The sequence below is a fragment of the Trichosurus vulpecula genome, chromosome 3 (assembly GCF_011100635.1).
Source record: "Trichosurus vulpecula isolate mTriVul1 chromosome 3, mTriVul1.pri, whole genome shotgun sequence".
NCBI classification, from domain to species: Eukaryota; Metazoa; Chordata; class Mammalia; order Diprotodontia; family Phalangeridae; genus Trichosurus; species Trichosurus vulpecula.
Window position 1 is genome coordinate 199,376,797 of NC_050575.1, and position 15,546 is coordinate 199,392,342.

The 15,546-nt window shown below is 38.8% G+C and overlaps 1 protein-coding gene across 2 annotated transcripts in view; it reads right to left on the minus strand.

Annotated features, from left to right (window-relative positions):
* Positions 1-15,546, minus strand: part of SLC9A8 (solute carrier family 9 member A8) — a 127,610-nt gene that overhangs the window by 11,270 nt on the left and 100,794 nt on the right. The gene's annotated exons all lie outside the window — the stretch shown is intronic.

The window sequence follows — 15,546 nt, forward strand, 5'->3', positions numbered from 1 at the left end:
GACTGGAACTCAGGTCTTTTAATTCTTGACTAGTATTCTTTCTACTATACCATGGACTTTCTGGTTAACCTAATACCCTAATACCTTTAAAATAATTTAAAAAATTAATAAGCATTTATTTTCTCTCCCTGCCACCTATTATCCTCAACTGTAAAAAATAAAAGGAGGAAAAGAAGAAGAAGAAGAAGAAGAAGAAGAAGAAGAAGAAGAAGAAGACGACAACGACGACGACGACAACGACGGAGGAGGAGGAGGAGGAGGAGGAGGAGGAGGAGAAGAAGGAGAAGAAGAAGAAGAAGATGAAGAAAAGCCCTTGTAAAAATATGCAGTCAAATACAACAAATTTCCACATTGGTCATGTCCAAAAATGCCTAATATTTTGTTGTAGAAACAAAGAATGTCCAAAACACATTATATACAAACCCTCTGAATCTTCTTACAACATGGGCAGAAGTGATATTTCTATAAGCAGTGGTGCTATGGAACATTAAGACAGCCATATTCTCTTGCTCAGAAATAATAATAGCTGATTTATATAGAACTTTACATAGATTATCTCATTAGTTGTTATCCCCAACTTACAGATGAAGAAACTGAGGGTCAAAGACATCAGGTGGACCTTCTCATGGTTTTAGAACTAATAATTATCAGAGGCAATATCTGTACCCAGATTTTCCTGACTATGCATTTTAGCATTCATGTGGAAGTCTTTAAAAACCAGTCTGGGAGGGCAGAGCCAAGACGGCGCTGCGAAAGGAGGGAGCTATGGGAGCTCTCTCACAAATTCTGTCAGATTTGTCTAAAAAAGTGAATCTGAGCAGATTTGAGAGAGTTAGAAGTCACTAGTAGACTGAAAGGGGCATGAGCACTGGACACGTGGAACGGCACCAGACCACACCAATGGGGAACAGCAGAGGAACTTAGCAAGTGCACTGGTCTGGGAGAGTGCTGGGTGAGTGAAATGTGGGAACAGGAGAAGGCCCAGGAAGGAAGTACCGGCTATGGTGGTGATATAGCCCCAGGCCTCTCAGCCCAGGACAGGAGTCTGTCAGAGCTACAGGAGACACCAGCACAGAGCCTGCGGCCATGGGAGCAGCTACCCCAGAGACCTCCAGCCCACAGCCTAAACATTTGAAACTCACCTTCTTGAACTTCTGGGAGCCATGATGGCCAGGTAAATCAGCTCTCCCTCCCTTCCTCACCCAGAGAATACTCCCTCAGGAGAAACAGAAGAGCCAGAAGTGGGGCTTCAGTAGCCTTTTAGCAAGAGAAGTTGGGGAAAGAGTTCTTCTTGTGGTGGCATAAGGAGACTAGTGCAGGAAGAGAGGTGTTCCAGCAGCCCCCACCTCAGCAGAACAATGAGAGTTACTGAACCCCCGGGGAGTGGCTAGCAAAAGTCAACACCAGGACCCCAAACGTGCCTTTGCACAGCCAGGGGAAGTGGCAGACACTAGTATGGACAACAGCTGAGACCACCCATGCTGTAGAGCAGTCCTGGGGAAGAGGAGACTTTCAGCAGCCAGACCACCCCTCGCCCACCTCACGAAACCAGGGGCCACAGCACACAAAGCCAGCAAGCAGGCCCACAGTTCCCAACACAAGAAACTTGGGACAGAGCCCCCTGAACCCCAGAAGCAGAGATCCACTTTAGAAGCTGGGGTGAGGGGGGCGGGGAACACCATGAAAAAGCATACTAAAAAGCTGAAGACTATTGATTCCTATCATGGAGACAGGGAAGATCAAAATACCAATTCAGAAGAGGACAGCATGGACACTATACCCACATCTGAAACCTCAAAAGGGAATGTGAACTGGCCTCCACCCCCAAAAGCATTCCTGGAAGAACTCAAGGAGGACTTTAAAAACCAAATTAGAGGTAAAAGAAAAAATGGAAAAAAAAATCCACTGATGAGAACAAATCTTTAAAAAGTAAAATTGGTGAAATGGTTAAGGAGATTCAGAATACATAGGAAGAAAATGTCTCATTGAAAAGTAAAATCAATCAAATGGAAAAAGAGATAGAGAAGCTAAAGGAAGAAAACAACAAATTAAAAATTAGAATTAGGCAAGTAGAAGCTAATGACTCTATGAGATATCAAGAATCTGTCAAACAAAATCTAAAGATGAAAAAATAGAAAAAAATGGGAAATATCTGATTGGAAAAACAACTGACCTGGAAAATAGATCTAGGAGAGACAATCTAAGAATTATTGGTCTACCTGAAAGCCATGATGAAAAAAAGAGCCTGGACAGTATCTTCCAAGAAATCATAAAGGAAAACTACCCTGAGGTCCTAGAACCAGATGGCAAAATAGTTATCGAAAGAATCCACTGATCACCCCCTGAAAGAGATCCCAAATTGAAAACTCCAAGGAATATTGTAGCCAAATTCCAGAATTATCAGGTCAAGGAGAAAATACTGCAAGCAGCCAGAAAGAAACAATTCAAATACTGTAGAACTACAGTCAGGATCAGGCAGGATCTTGCAACTTCTACAATAAAAGAAAGGAGGAATTGGAATATGATATTCCAAAAGGAAAAGGAGCTTGGACTACAACCAAGAATCAGCTATCCAGCAAAACTGAGCATAATTTTTCAGGCAAGGAGATGGACATTCAATGGAATAAGGGAATTCCAGACCTTCCTGATGAAAAGGCCAGAGCTCAATGGAAAATTTGATCTTCAAATACAAAACTCAAGAGAGACATAAAAAGGTAAACAGAGGAAAAAAAACTATGTTATTCAATAAGGGAAAATTGTTTACATCTTTATATAGGATTACATTGATTTATATATGTTTTATATATATATATGTCAATCTTGACAATGGTATACTTATTATGACAATTGAAAGGGATATTCATAGACTGAGGGTATCAGTATAAAGTAACTGATGTGATGATAAAAGACATAATTAAGGGGTGCAAAGGGATTGCTCTGAGAGAAGAGGTAAGGAGGAGGTAGAAACGGGTAAATTATGCTACATGAACAGGCACAAAAACATAGAGGGAAAGAAAGGAGGGAGAAAAGCAATGTTTGAGCTTTATTCTCATTGGATTTGGTTCAAGGAGGGAATAACATACTTTGATAAGCATAGAAATCAAATCTGTCCTAAAGGCAGTAGGAAGGGAAAGGGGAAAGAAAAGGAGGGGTGGATAGAAGGGAGGGAAGGAGTAGAGAGGGGAAAAGGGTAAGATAAGGGAGGGGTGTCATTAGGGAGGGACAACTGAGGAATTCAGTGGTCAAAAGCAAAACTCTTTTGAGGAGTATAAGGGAGAAATAAAGGCATAAATGCGGTGGGGGGTGGCGCAGAATAGGATGGAGAAAAAGACACAGAAAGTAATCATAACTGTGAATGTGAATGTAATGAATTCTCCCATAAAACGGAGGAAGATAGCAGAATGGATTAAAAACCATAATCCTACAATATGTTGTTTACAAGAAACACATTTGAAACAGGAGGATACACACAGGGTAAAGGTAAAAGACTGCAGTAGAATATATTGTGCTTCAGCTAAAGTAAAAAAAGCCAGGGTAGCAATCTTAATCTCAGACAAAGCAAAAGTAAAGATAGATCTAATTAGAAGAGATAAGGAAGGACACTATATCCTGTTAAAAGGCACTACTGACAATGAAGCAATATCATTACTTAACATATATGCACCAAGTGGTATAGCATACACATTCTTAGAGAAGTTAAGGGACTTACAGGAAGAAATAGACAGCACAACTATACTAGTGGGGGACCTCAACCTTCCCCTCTCTGACCTTGATAAATCTAACCTCAAGATAGACAAGAAAGAAGTTAAGGAGGCGAATAGAATTTTAGAAGATATGATAGACCTTTGGAGAAAACTGAATGGGGATATACTTTTTTCTCAGTGGTACATGGCACATACTCAAAAACTGACCATGTACTAGGGCATAAAAACCTTACAATCCAGTGCAGAAAGGCAGAAATAGTCAATGTATCCTTTTCATATCATGATGCAATTAAACTTATTTGTAAGAAAAGACTATGGAAAGATAAACTAAAAATTAATTGGAAACTAAATAATCTGATCCTAAGGAATGAGCAGGTAAAAGAACAAACCATACAAACAATTAATAACTTCATTCAAGAGAATGACAATAATGAGACAACATACCAAAACATATGGGATGCAGCAAAAGCAGTTCTTAGGGGAAATTTTATATCTCTAAATGCTTACATGAATAAAACAGAGAAAAGAGAGATCAATGAAGTGGGCATGCAACTGAAAAAAACTAGAAAAAGAACAAACTGAAAATTCTCAATTAAATACCAAATTAGAAATACCAAAAACCAAAGGACACATTAATAAAATTGAAATCATCAAAACTAATGAACTAATAAATAAAACTAAGAGCTAGTTTTATGAAAAAAAAAACCAATAAAATCGATTAACCTTTAGTTAATTTGATTAAAGAAAGAAAACCAAATTACCAGTATCAAAAATGAAAAAGGTGAATTCACCTCCAGTGAAGAGGAAATTAAAACCATAATTAGGAATTATTTTGCCCAATCGTATGCCCATAAATGTGACAACCTGAGAGAAATGGATGAATATTTACAAAAATATAAATTGCCTAGGTTAACAGAAGAGGAAGTAAAATACTTAAATAACTCCATCTTAGAAAAAGAAATTGAACAAGCCATCAATGAACTCCCTAGGAAAAAATATCCAGGGCCAGATGGTTTTACATGTGAACTCTATCAAACATTTAAAGAACAATTAATTCTCATACTTTATAGACATTTGGGAAAATAGGTGAAGGAGTCCTACCAAATTCCTTTTATGACACAAATATGGTACTAATACCCAAACCAGGAAGAGTCAAAACAGAGAAAGAAAATTATACACCAATTTTCCCTAATGAATATTGATACAAAAATTTTAAATAAAATATTAGCAAAAAGATTGCAGCAACTTATCAGGAGAATAATACCCTATGACCAGGCAAGATTTATTCCAGGAATACAAGGATGGTTCCAAATTAGGAAAACAATCAGCATAACTGATCACATCAACAACAAAACTAGCAGAAACCATATGATTATCTCAATAGATGCAGAAAAAGCTTTTTGACAAAATACAACATCCATTCTTAGTAAAAATACTAGAAAGCATAGAAGTAAATGGAGTATTCCTTAACATTATAAGTAGCATCTACCTAAAACCATCAGCAAGCATTATATGTAATGGGGATAAGCTAGATCCATTCCCAGTGAGATCAGGGTTCGCCCCATTATCCATTATCACCCCTATTATTCAATTTGGTACTAGAAATGTTAGCTTTAGCAGTAAGAGAAGAAAAAGAAATTGAAGGAATTAGAATAGGCAACGAAGAAACTAAGTTATCACTCTTTGCAGATGATATAATGATTAAAGAGAATCCTAGAAAATCAAGTAAAAAAACTACTGGAAATAATAAAAAACTTTAGCAAAGTTGCAGACATAAAATAAACCCACATAAATCCTCAGCATTCCTATGTATTACTAACAAAGCCCAACAGCAAGAGATAAAAAGAGAAATTCTATTTAAAGTTACTGTAGACACTATAAAATATTTGGAGGTCTACATGCCAAAACAAATCCAGAGCCCATATGAACATAATTAGTGAGTGGAATACAAGATTGTGAAAGCTTCCCTATGGATAACTCAGGCAAGGTGATACTCAAATAGTACAAATTTAGTTAGGATGTGGACCTTACTAGGCCTAAGTTTCGTTTTCCTGTAAATCATATGATTTCGGGGAAATCAGGTGATATTCCCCTCTCCCCCTCCCCTAGCCTACTTACAAACCGCCATCTTAACATTAAAGTTTCCCTATAAGGTAATTCTGTAGTTTCTGTGCTGGTATTGGGTAAAACTTATTCCTGGTTAGATTGTGAGGCCATCTGTCCCTGCAAATGGGGACAGGGGTCCAGCCTCTGGGGTGGGATTTCTTAGAATTGTTTGTACAAGGATATATATCCCCTTGCTTGCCTTCTCACCCTTGCCTCTCTTCACTGCTATCTCCACCCTGGTAGTGAGAGATGCCCAATTCTCGAGACTTGATCAAATAAAGCTTCTGTTTTTTTTCTACCTTGAGAAACCAAGACATCTCTGTCTTTTTTACTTGAGCCAGTGGTTTTTTGTCCCACACATTATGAAACACTTTTCACACAAATAAAGTCAGATCTAAATAAATGGAATAACATCAGTTGTGCAGCCCAGGATGGGCTGTACTCTCATAGATGGGGCTGGAGCAGGCCTCAGAGCACTGAATCACTGGCAGCTGTGGAGGTTTCCAGACTTCTCAACCCACAAATGCCAAAGACACCTTAAAAGGTCAGTGAGAAAGGTCTCTCACTTGGATGAGAGAGGAGCATGGTCTGGTCCCAGCCCCAAGGCAGTGTTTGCTTCTGGAGCTCTCAGCCTACAGACAGCAGGAGAATTGAGCAACTGATCTGGATCACAGCCCTGAGTGGCAGACCTGGGGCAAGAAGGAGTGTTGGCATGACAGAGCTTGTGGTGGCTATGCAGAAGGAATCCTTCTCACAGTTCCAAGGCAGAAAAGAGTGCTTGTGGTTCCTCACAGACCAGTGCACAGGCCAGGAGAGGATTAAACGCCTCTCCTTTGATCATACCACTTTGAAAGAACTGAAAATTTACAGGTCCCAAGAAATATCTCTGAAAACAGCTTAACAAAACCCCTGAAGCTTGGGGCAGTACACCTTTCACTTAACAAAGAGCTCAAAAGCCAAGTAACTGGCTGGGAAAATAAGCAAATGGGGGGAAAAATAAGACTATAGAAGTTTACTTTCTTGGTGAAAAGGTATTTTCTTACATCTTTGGTGATGAGGAAGATCAAAGCATATAACCAGAGGAAGACAACAAAGTCAAAGCTCCTACATCCAAAGCCTCTAAGAAAAATATGAAATGGTCTCAGGCTGTGGAAGAGCTCAAAAAGGATTTTGAAAATCAAGTAAGAGAAGTAGAGGAAAAATTAGGAAGAGAAATGAGAGTGATGCAAGAAAATCATGAAAAGCGAGTCAATAGCTTGCTAAAGGAGACCAAAAAAAATGCTGAAAAAATAATTTTTAAAGATAGATTAGACCAAATGGCAAAAGAGGTCCAAAAAGCCAATGAGGAGAAGAATGCCTTAAAAAACAGAATTGGCCAAATGGAAAAGGAGGTACAAAGGCTCACTAAAGAAAATAATTCCTTAAAAATCAGAATGGAACAAATAGAAGCTAATGACTTTATGAGAAATCAAGAAATTATAAAACAAAACCAAAAGAATGAAAAAATAAAAGACAATGTGAAATATCTCACTAGAAAAACAACTGACCTGGAAAACAGATCCAGGAGAGATAATTTAAAAATTATTAGATTACCTGAAAACCATGATCAAAAAAAGAGTCTAGATATCATCTTTTAAGAAATTATTAAGGGAAAATGGCCTGATATTCTAGAACCAGAGGGTAAAATAGAAATGGAAAGAATCCACCAATCACCTCCTGAAAGAGATCCTAAAAGGGAAGCCCCCAGGAATATTATAGCCAAATTCCAGAGTTCCCAAGTCAAGGAGAAAATATTACAAGCAGCCAGAAAGAAACAATTCAAGTATTGTGGAAACATAATCAGGATAACACAAGATTTAGCAGCTTCTACACTAAGGGATCAGAGGGTTTGGAATATGATATTCCAGGAGATAGGATTAAAACCAAGAATCACCTACCCAGCAAAACTTAGTATAATATATACTTCAGGGGAAAAACATGGAATTTCAATGAAATAGAGGACTTCCAAGCATTCTTGTTGAAAAGACCAGAGCTGAATAGAAAATTTGACTTTCAAATACAAAAATCAAGAGAAACATGAAAAGGTAAACGGGAAAGAGAAATCTTGATGGACTTATTAAGGTTGAACTGTTTATACCTTCCTATATGGAAAGATGATATTTATAACTCATAATACTTTCTTGGTATTAGGGTAGTTAGAAGGAATGTATATATATATATACACACACATATATATATATATATATATGTATGTATGTATGTATGTATGTGTGTATGTATATGTATGTATGCACATATATATGCATATGCATATGTGCATGTACATATATGTGTGTGTGTGTATAGACAGTGGTCACAGGGTGAGCTGAATATGAAGGGATGATACCTAAAAAATAAAATTAGGTGTTGAGAGGAATGTATTGGGAGAAAGAGAAAGGGAGAGGTAGAATGTAGTAAATCATGTCACATAAAAGAGGCAAGAAAGAGTTTTTACAATGGAAGGGAAGAGGGAGGAGGTGAGAGGGGATAAGTGAGCCCTATTCTCATTGGATTTGGCTTAAGGAGGGAATAACATACACACTCAATTGGGTGTGGAAATCTATCTTGCCCTACAGGAAAGCAGGGGGGAAGGGGATAAGATAAGGGGGAATAATAGAAAGGATGACAGATTGGGAGAAAGTAATCAGAAGCAAACACTTTTGTGGAAGGACAGGTCAAAAGACAGAATAGAATAAATGGAGGGTGGGACAGGACAGAGGGAAATATAGCTAGTCTTTCACAACATGACTGTTATAGAAGTGTTTTGCAAGACTATACATGTATAACATATCAAATTGCTTACTTTCTCAATGAAGATGAGTGGGGAGGGAGGAAGGGAGAGAATGTGAAACTCAAAGCTTTAAAAATTAATGCTAAAAATTGCTTTTACATGCAACTGGAAAATAAGATATACAGGCAGTGGGGTATAGAAATCTATCTTGCCCTACAGGAAAATAGAAGGGAAAGGGATAAGAGAAGGGGGAAGGTGATAAAAGGGAGGGTAGATTGGAGGAAGGTATAATAAGAATGCATGCTGTCTTGGGGTGGGGGAGGGAAGACATGGGGAGAAAATTTGGAATTCAAAATCTTGTAGAAGTGAATGTTCAAAACTGAAAATAAATAAATTTTTAAAAATACATCTGAAAAAAAGAGAATATCATTTGGCAGCTGTGTGGAAGACAGATTAAAGAGGTAAAAGACCAGAGGCAGGAAAACTAATCAGGAGGTTACTATATCCCTCTTCTGATACATTAGTATGGGGAAACTATGACAAAGAAAGTGATCTTAACTCAATTTTACAAATTAAAAAAACATTCACTAAGCACAATGTGCTGGGCACTGAGAATACAAGAAAAAAAGTGAAAGGCACTACCCTCAAGGAATTCATATGCTACTATAGAATATAACTTATACAAACATTAGTAAATACATAAGATAATTTGTGGAGGAAGAAGTCACTAAAACCAGAGGGCTTAAGATAGGCTTCACTTAGGAAATAGAAAGAAGGCATAGACAGCTCACTTTTAGAAAAACAAAGAAGGGTTTTTAATGATAAGTTGGGGAAAGAGGACTATCAAAGAAGCGTGAATGGTTTGATGATTGATAATTTAAAAAGGAGCTTGTTCCAGTCACATAAGCAGACTAGACATTTTCTCCAATCCCCGTGACATCTCAAACCTCTCCAAAACAGAAATTATGCACCAAAGATAAAGCAACTTCTGCTGTTTCCAAGGTCTAGGATACCTAGAATACAAAAGAAAGTAAAAAGCAAAACCAAAAACAAACCCCCAAATCTAAGACCTTTGACCTTGACCTCACTCAGCACCCAACCCCAACCTCCCACACTCCCAGCAGAGAGGCTATACTAGCAGACCCAAGGACACAACACTGGCTTACATCAAAACCCACCCCTATATCTCAGTACCCCTCCTTTCAAGGGTCATTAAGACTCCCACTCCAGGGTATGGAGGTTTTCTCAGACTTCAAGAGTCAACTTGGCCGCAACCCTTCAAGAGCAAAAGCCTACCCAGAGCTGCAATCTAAAAGCCCCAGTGCAGCAAAGCTCTGAACTTACAGTGCTTGGGGCAGAGAAGTGAGGAACAGAAAGAGAGGGACACATCACCAGGAGGGCTATGCAATACTCCATCAAGCCCGAGGGAAAGAGTACAGCATCCGGCTGGGGCCAGTTCTGAGCACCTAAAAGTTACTTGCAATAGAAAGTTAGGCTGGTGAACCATGAACTCAGTGTCAGAAGAGGCTAAGATGCCCCCAAGGAAATCACCATCAAAGGGGAGAGAGTCAGGAAGTGAGTGATAAGGAAAATAAGGAGGGGAAAAAGACTGAAAATACAAGAGCTTTTAGGAAGAAAACTCAAAGACCTTGAATATAAACAGATAAATCAACAGGAAAAACAATAACAACATAAGGAAATATGGCTTTCAGATTTAGTTCAGAGATCTATAAATAAATATTGTAAAACAGACCTGCACAACTTGGCAGCAGGTAAGGATCAAAATTAAAATAGGCTAAATTTCTTCAGGCCACAGACAGGTTAGACTAGAGACAGAATGATGATGGCTGGTTGCCTCACAGGAGACAGTGTGCAATGGCAACCCTACATTTTTCTCGGACTGCCTGAAATCTTCACTTGTGGCCTGTATGTTGTTCAGGCCAGTGATCCACTACTTGAGGAGACAGAGGACCCTGTGGAAGTTAAGGAGAACATGGAACCACAACATACCAAGTTTAAACCTGAATGGTTTAAAAGAGCATTATAAGAGCTGTATCAGACATAGCAAAAATAATGGGAAGAAAAACTTGAATCTGCAAAGAAACAAGAATCATCAAAGAAACAAGAGAAAACAATAGATTGAGAATATGAATTCAGAGAAGAAGAGAAGCAAAACCAAAAACAAAAATATTAAAAGAAAATATGCTCATTATACAAATAAAACATACTGATCCCAAAGACAGGACACAGGATACAAAGAAGGCCCCTCAATTTCCAATTCTTTGCCAGCAGAAAAGAGCTGCTATGAATATTTTTGTACATATAGGCCCTTTTCCCTTTTGTTTTTTATCTTTTTTCATACAGACCTAGTAGTGGTATTGCTAGGTAAAAGGCTATGCATGGTTTTGTAACCCTTGGGCATAGTTCCAAATTGCTCTACAGAATGGTTGAATCAATTCACAACTCCACCAACAATGCCTTAATGTCTCATTTTTCCCATGTTCTCTCCAACATTTGTCATTTTCCTTTTCTGTTCTATTAGACAATCTAATAGGTATGAGATAGTACCTCAGACTTATTTTAATTTGCATTTCTCCAATCAATAGTGAGTTACAGCATTTTTTTCATATGGCTATAGATAGTTTTGATTACTTCATCTGAAAACTCTTCATATCTTTTGATCATTTGTCAATTGACAAAATGAGGCCTTTATCAGAGAAATTTGCTTCAATTTTTTTTCACAATTACTATTGTATTTCCCTCCATCCTCTCCCCACCATTTATTCTATGCTCTCTCTTCTTATACCCTGTCCCTCCTCAAAAGTGTTTTGCTTCTGACTACCCCCTCTCCCAATCTCCCCTCCCTTCTATCATCACCACCACCACCCCTGCTCTTATCCCCTTCCTCTCCTTTCCTGTAGGGTAAGAGATTTCTGCATTCAATTGAGTGTGTATGTTATTCCCTCTTTGAGCCAATTCTGATGAGAGTAAGGTTCACTCGCTCCCCCTAATCTCCCCTCTCTTCCCCTCCATTGTAAAAGTTTTTTCTTGCCTCTTTTACTTGAGATAATATACCCCATTCTACCTCTCCCTTTCCTTTTCTCCCAGTGCACTCTTCCCTCACCCGTTAATTTTATTTTTTAGATATCATCCCTTCATATTCAACTCACACTTGTGCCCTCTGTCTTTATATACTACTTCTAACTGCCCTAATAATGAGAAAGTTCTTAGGAGTTACAAGTATCATCTTCCCATGTAGGAATGTAAACAGTTTAACCCTATTAAGGCCCTTATAGTTTCTCTTTCCTGTTTACCTTTTTATGCTTCTTTTGCATCTTGTATTTGAAAGTCAAATCTTCTATTCAGCTCTGGTCTTTTCAACAAGAATGCTTGGAAATCCTCTATTTCATTGAAATTCCATTTTTCCCCCTGAAGGATTATGCTCAGTTTTGCTGGGTAGGTGATTCTTGGTTTTAATCCTAGCTCCTTTGCCCTCTGCAATATCATATTCCAAGCACTCTGATCTTTTAATTAAGAAGATACTAAATCTTATGTTGTCCTGACTGTGGCTCCATGATACTTGAATTGTTTCTTTCTGGCTGCTTGCAGTATTTTCTCCCTGACCTGGGAACTCTGGAATTTGGCTACAATATTCCTAGGAGTTTTCCTTTTGGGATCTCTTTCAGGAGGTGATTCTTTCAATGTCTATTTTACCCGCTGGTTCTAGAATACCAGGGCAGTTTTCTTTGATAATTTCTTGAAAGATGATGTCTAGGCTCTTTTTTTGATTATGGCTTTCAGGCAGTCCAATAATTTTTAAATTACCTCTCCTGGATCTAATTTCCAGGTCAGTTGTTTTTCCAATGAGATATTTCACATTGCCTTCTATTTTTTATTCTTTTGGTTTTGTTTTATAATTTTTTGATTTCTCATAAAGTCATTAGCTTCCATTTCCTCAATTCTAATTTTTAAGGAATTATTTTCATCAGTGAGCTTTTGTACCTCCTTTTCCATTTGGCCAATTCTGGTTTTTAAGGATTTTTTTTCTTCAGTGAATTTTTGTACTTCTTTTACCATTTGGCCTAGTCTGTTTTTAAGGTGTTATTTTTCTCAGTATTTTTTTTTTTTTTTGTATCTCCTTTACCAAGCTATTGACTCATTTTTTCATGATTTTCTTGCATCACTCTCATTTCTCTTCCCAATTTGTCCTCTACTTCTCTTACTTGATTTTCAAAATCCTTTTGAGCTCTTCCATGGCCTGAAACCAATTCATATTTTTCTTTGAGGCTTTGGATCTAAGAGCTTTGACTTTGTCATCTTCTTCTGTTTTGATCTTCTTTGTCACCATAGTAATTTTTGTGGTCAGAATTTTTTTCTGTTGTTTGTTCATCTTCTCAGCCTATTACTTGACATTGTAACTCTTTGTTAAAATAGGGCTCTGCTTCCAGGGTGGAGGGTGTATTGCCCTAAGCCTCAGGGGTTTTGTGCAGCTATTTTTAGAGATACTTCTAGGTACCTGTAAATTTTCAGTTCTTCCAAGGTGGTATGATTTAAGGAGAGGTATTTACTACTCTCCTGGCCTGTGCTCTGGTCTGTGATCGACCACAAGCACTCTTTTCTGCCCTTGAACTGTGATCAGGGTCCCTGATCCACTGTGGCCATAAGCTCTGGTGTGCTAGTGCTCCTCCTCAACCTGGGACTGCTACCCAGGACTGCAGATCCAAATATGGGCAAAGCAACAGAACCTTGCCCCTAGTTCCAGCAAAAAGACCCCTGTAATCTCCTTCTAACCAGTTGTTCCATCCCCCTTACTGTCTGTAGGCTGGAAGCTCTGGAAGCAGTCAATGCTGCTGCTGATTCAGTGGCTCCCAAGGCCTGCTCCTGGTTTGCTGGGGCCAGGGCTGTGCTGTGTGGCCTGAGCTGGGGACTCTGCTCCTCTCTTACCTTGTGCAAGAAACCTTTTCTGCCAACCTACTAAGTTGTCTTGGGCTGGAAAACTGTTTCACTCTGTCTTTTTTGTGGGTTCTGCCACTCTAGAATTTGTTTAGGGTCATTATTTAAAGGCATTCAGAAGGGTTTGGGGGAGAACTTAATCGAATCCCTGCCTTTACTCTGCCATCTTGGCTCTAAACAATATAAACCTTCTAATACACCAAGACTTCTTTCTAACAAGGAAACGGATATGAAAGTGGAACTCCAGTAGAGGTAACAGCGAAGACTGAACAGGGGGTTTCATGGACAGAACCCGGCAAAACCGTGCCTAAAAGTGAATCAATGTTTTTGTTTTTTGTGGGACTATATTACAACATGGGAGGATACTTAATGGGGGAGGGGAGAAGGAAGTTAGAGAGGAGTGGGTCAAATTAAGTTAAGTTAGTCAAATTAATTGACCCCTGGGTCAAATTAAGAGCTAGTAATGTGGGGAAGGTGACCTCTGATGTCTCAGAAGGAGAAGAGCCTTCAGGGGAATGGATGAGGAGGGAGGGGAAAGAAAAGAGGCCTTACTTTGGAGATGGGAGGGGGGATGAAAGCTCCTATGGGTAAAAAGAGATGGTGAGTGAAGGGAGACAAGAACTTCACACTGGATGAGGCCTAAAGGATATGATACTTGAAAAGTCTACTTGTCCTGAGAGGGGAGGAGTTGGAAATCTTGGGAGCAACTGGTACCTGAAAGAGTGGAAGAGCATGGACACAGGGAGATTTCTAGGCAAATACAGGATAAGAAGACAAGAGAGGTTATAGATCAGTGTTGGGGGAGGAGCCTTATCATGGGTCAGTACCTTTTCTGACATCTGAAATAACTGGCATTATTCTGGAAGTGAAGCACAACGGAAAAGGGGAATCCATGGGGTAAGCCCTACAAGACTGTGGCTGAAAGTACCTGGAGGGAAGAGCCTAGAATGGATACCTTGGAAGTTTTGATTGCATGAGGAATACAGAGAAAAGAAAGAGAGAGAAAAGGTTATTAGAGGGGTCATGAATCAGAAAATGAGGGTCTAGGGTAAACAGAAAAAGAAGATGGACAATAAAGAGAGGAAGAGAAGCCCTTTTTGGAAAGGAGTGCAAAAAATAAAATTAAAACAACTAATTAACAGGACTACCTGATAGGGAAGAGAGAAAGGGGGAATTTACTTGACTAACTGAAAGGAAAAAAGAGAGGGAAAAAATATATAACCAGATAAAAACGGAAGAGAAAAAGGAACTACCGTGTTTCCCCATGTATAAGATACACCTTAATTTTGGGGCCCGAAATTTGAAAAAAATGTATTGCATAAAGTTATTGAACTCAAGCTTTATTCATCTGCTCATAGCTTTCAGGCATCTTTCAGGAAAGTCTGGTGCATGTATGCATGCTTAGTCCATTCTGTTTCATGAACCTGAAGCACCAATTGTGTCCTCCTTTGAAATCAGCAATTCTTCTTGCCTCATGCTGAACCATCTTTGAGGACACAGGAATTCCAACTGCCCTTGGCTCTTCAATCCATATCTTCAATTCCCTCTCTAAATCAGGCCATTTTGCTGACTTGCCTCTCATGGCCTTCTTCTGCTGTGGCATTTTCAGTAGGGTTTCTTCTTCTCCTAGCCAGTCTCGGATTGTTTTCTCAGTTGGAGGAGGACCAAACTTATGTTAAGCAGCATGATTTCCATTCCCTTTTGCAAATTGGATCACTTTTAACTTGAATTCAGCACAGCTCGAAAATCTTTTCTGAGCCACTTCTGGGCAGAACATGGCAAAACTTAACCTAATACACCAGTACCAAATGCAAAACAATGAGCGCAAGCATGAAAAAGCAAGAAATGCAAGTAAAAAAATCTACAACAATGAGCGCAAAAACAAGTGCGAAAAAGTGGGAAATGCAAGTAAAAAAATCTACAACCACTGCATAAGATGCACCCAGTTTTCAGACCCCAAATTTTTAGAAAAAGGGTACGTCTTATACATGGGGAAATATGGTAATAAACAAA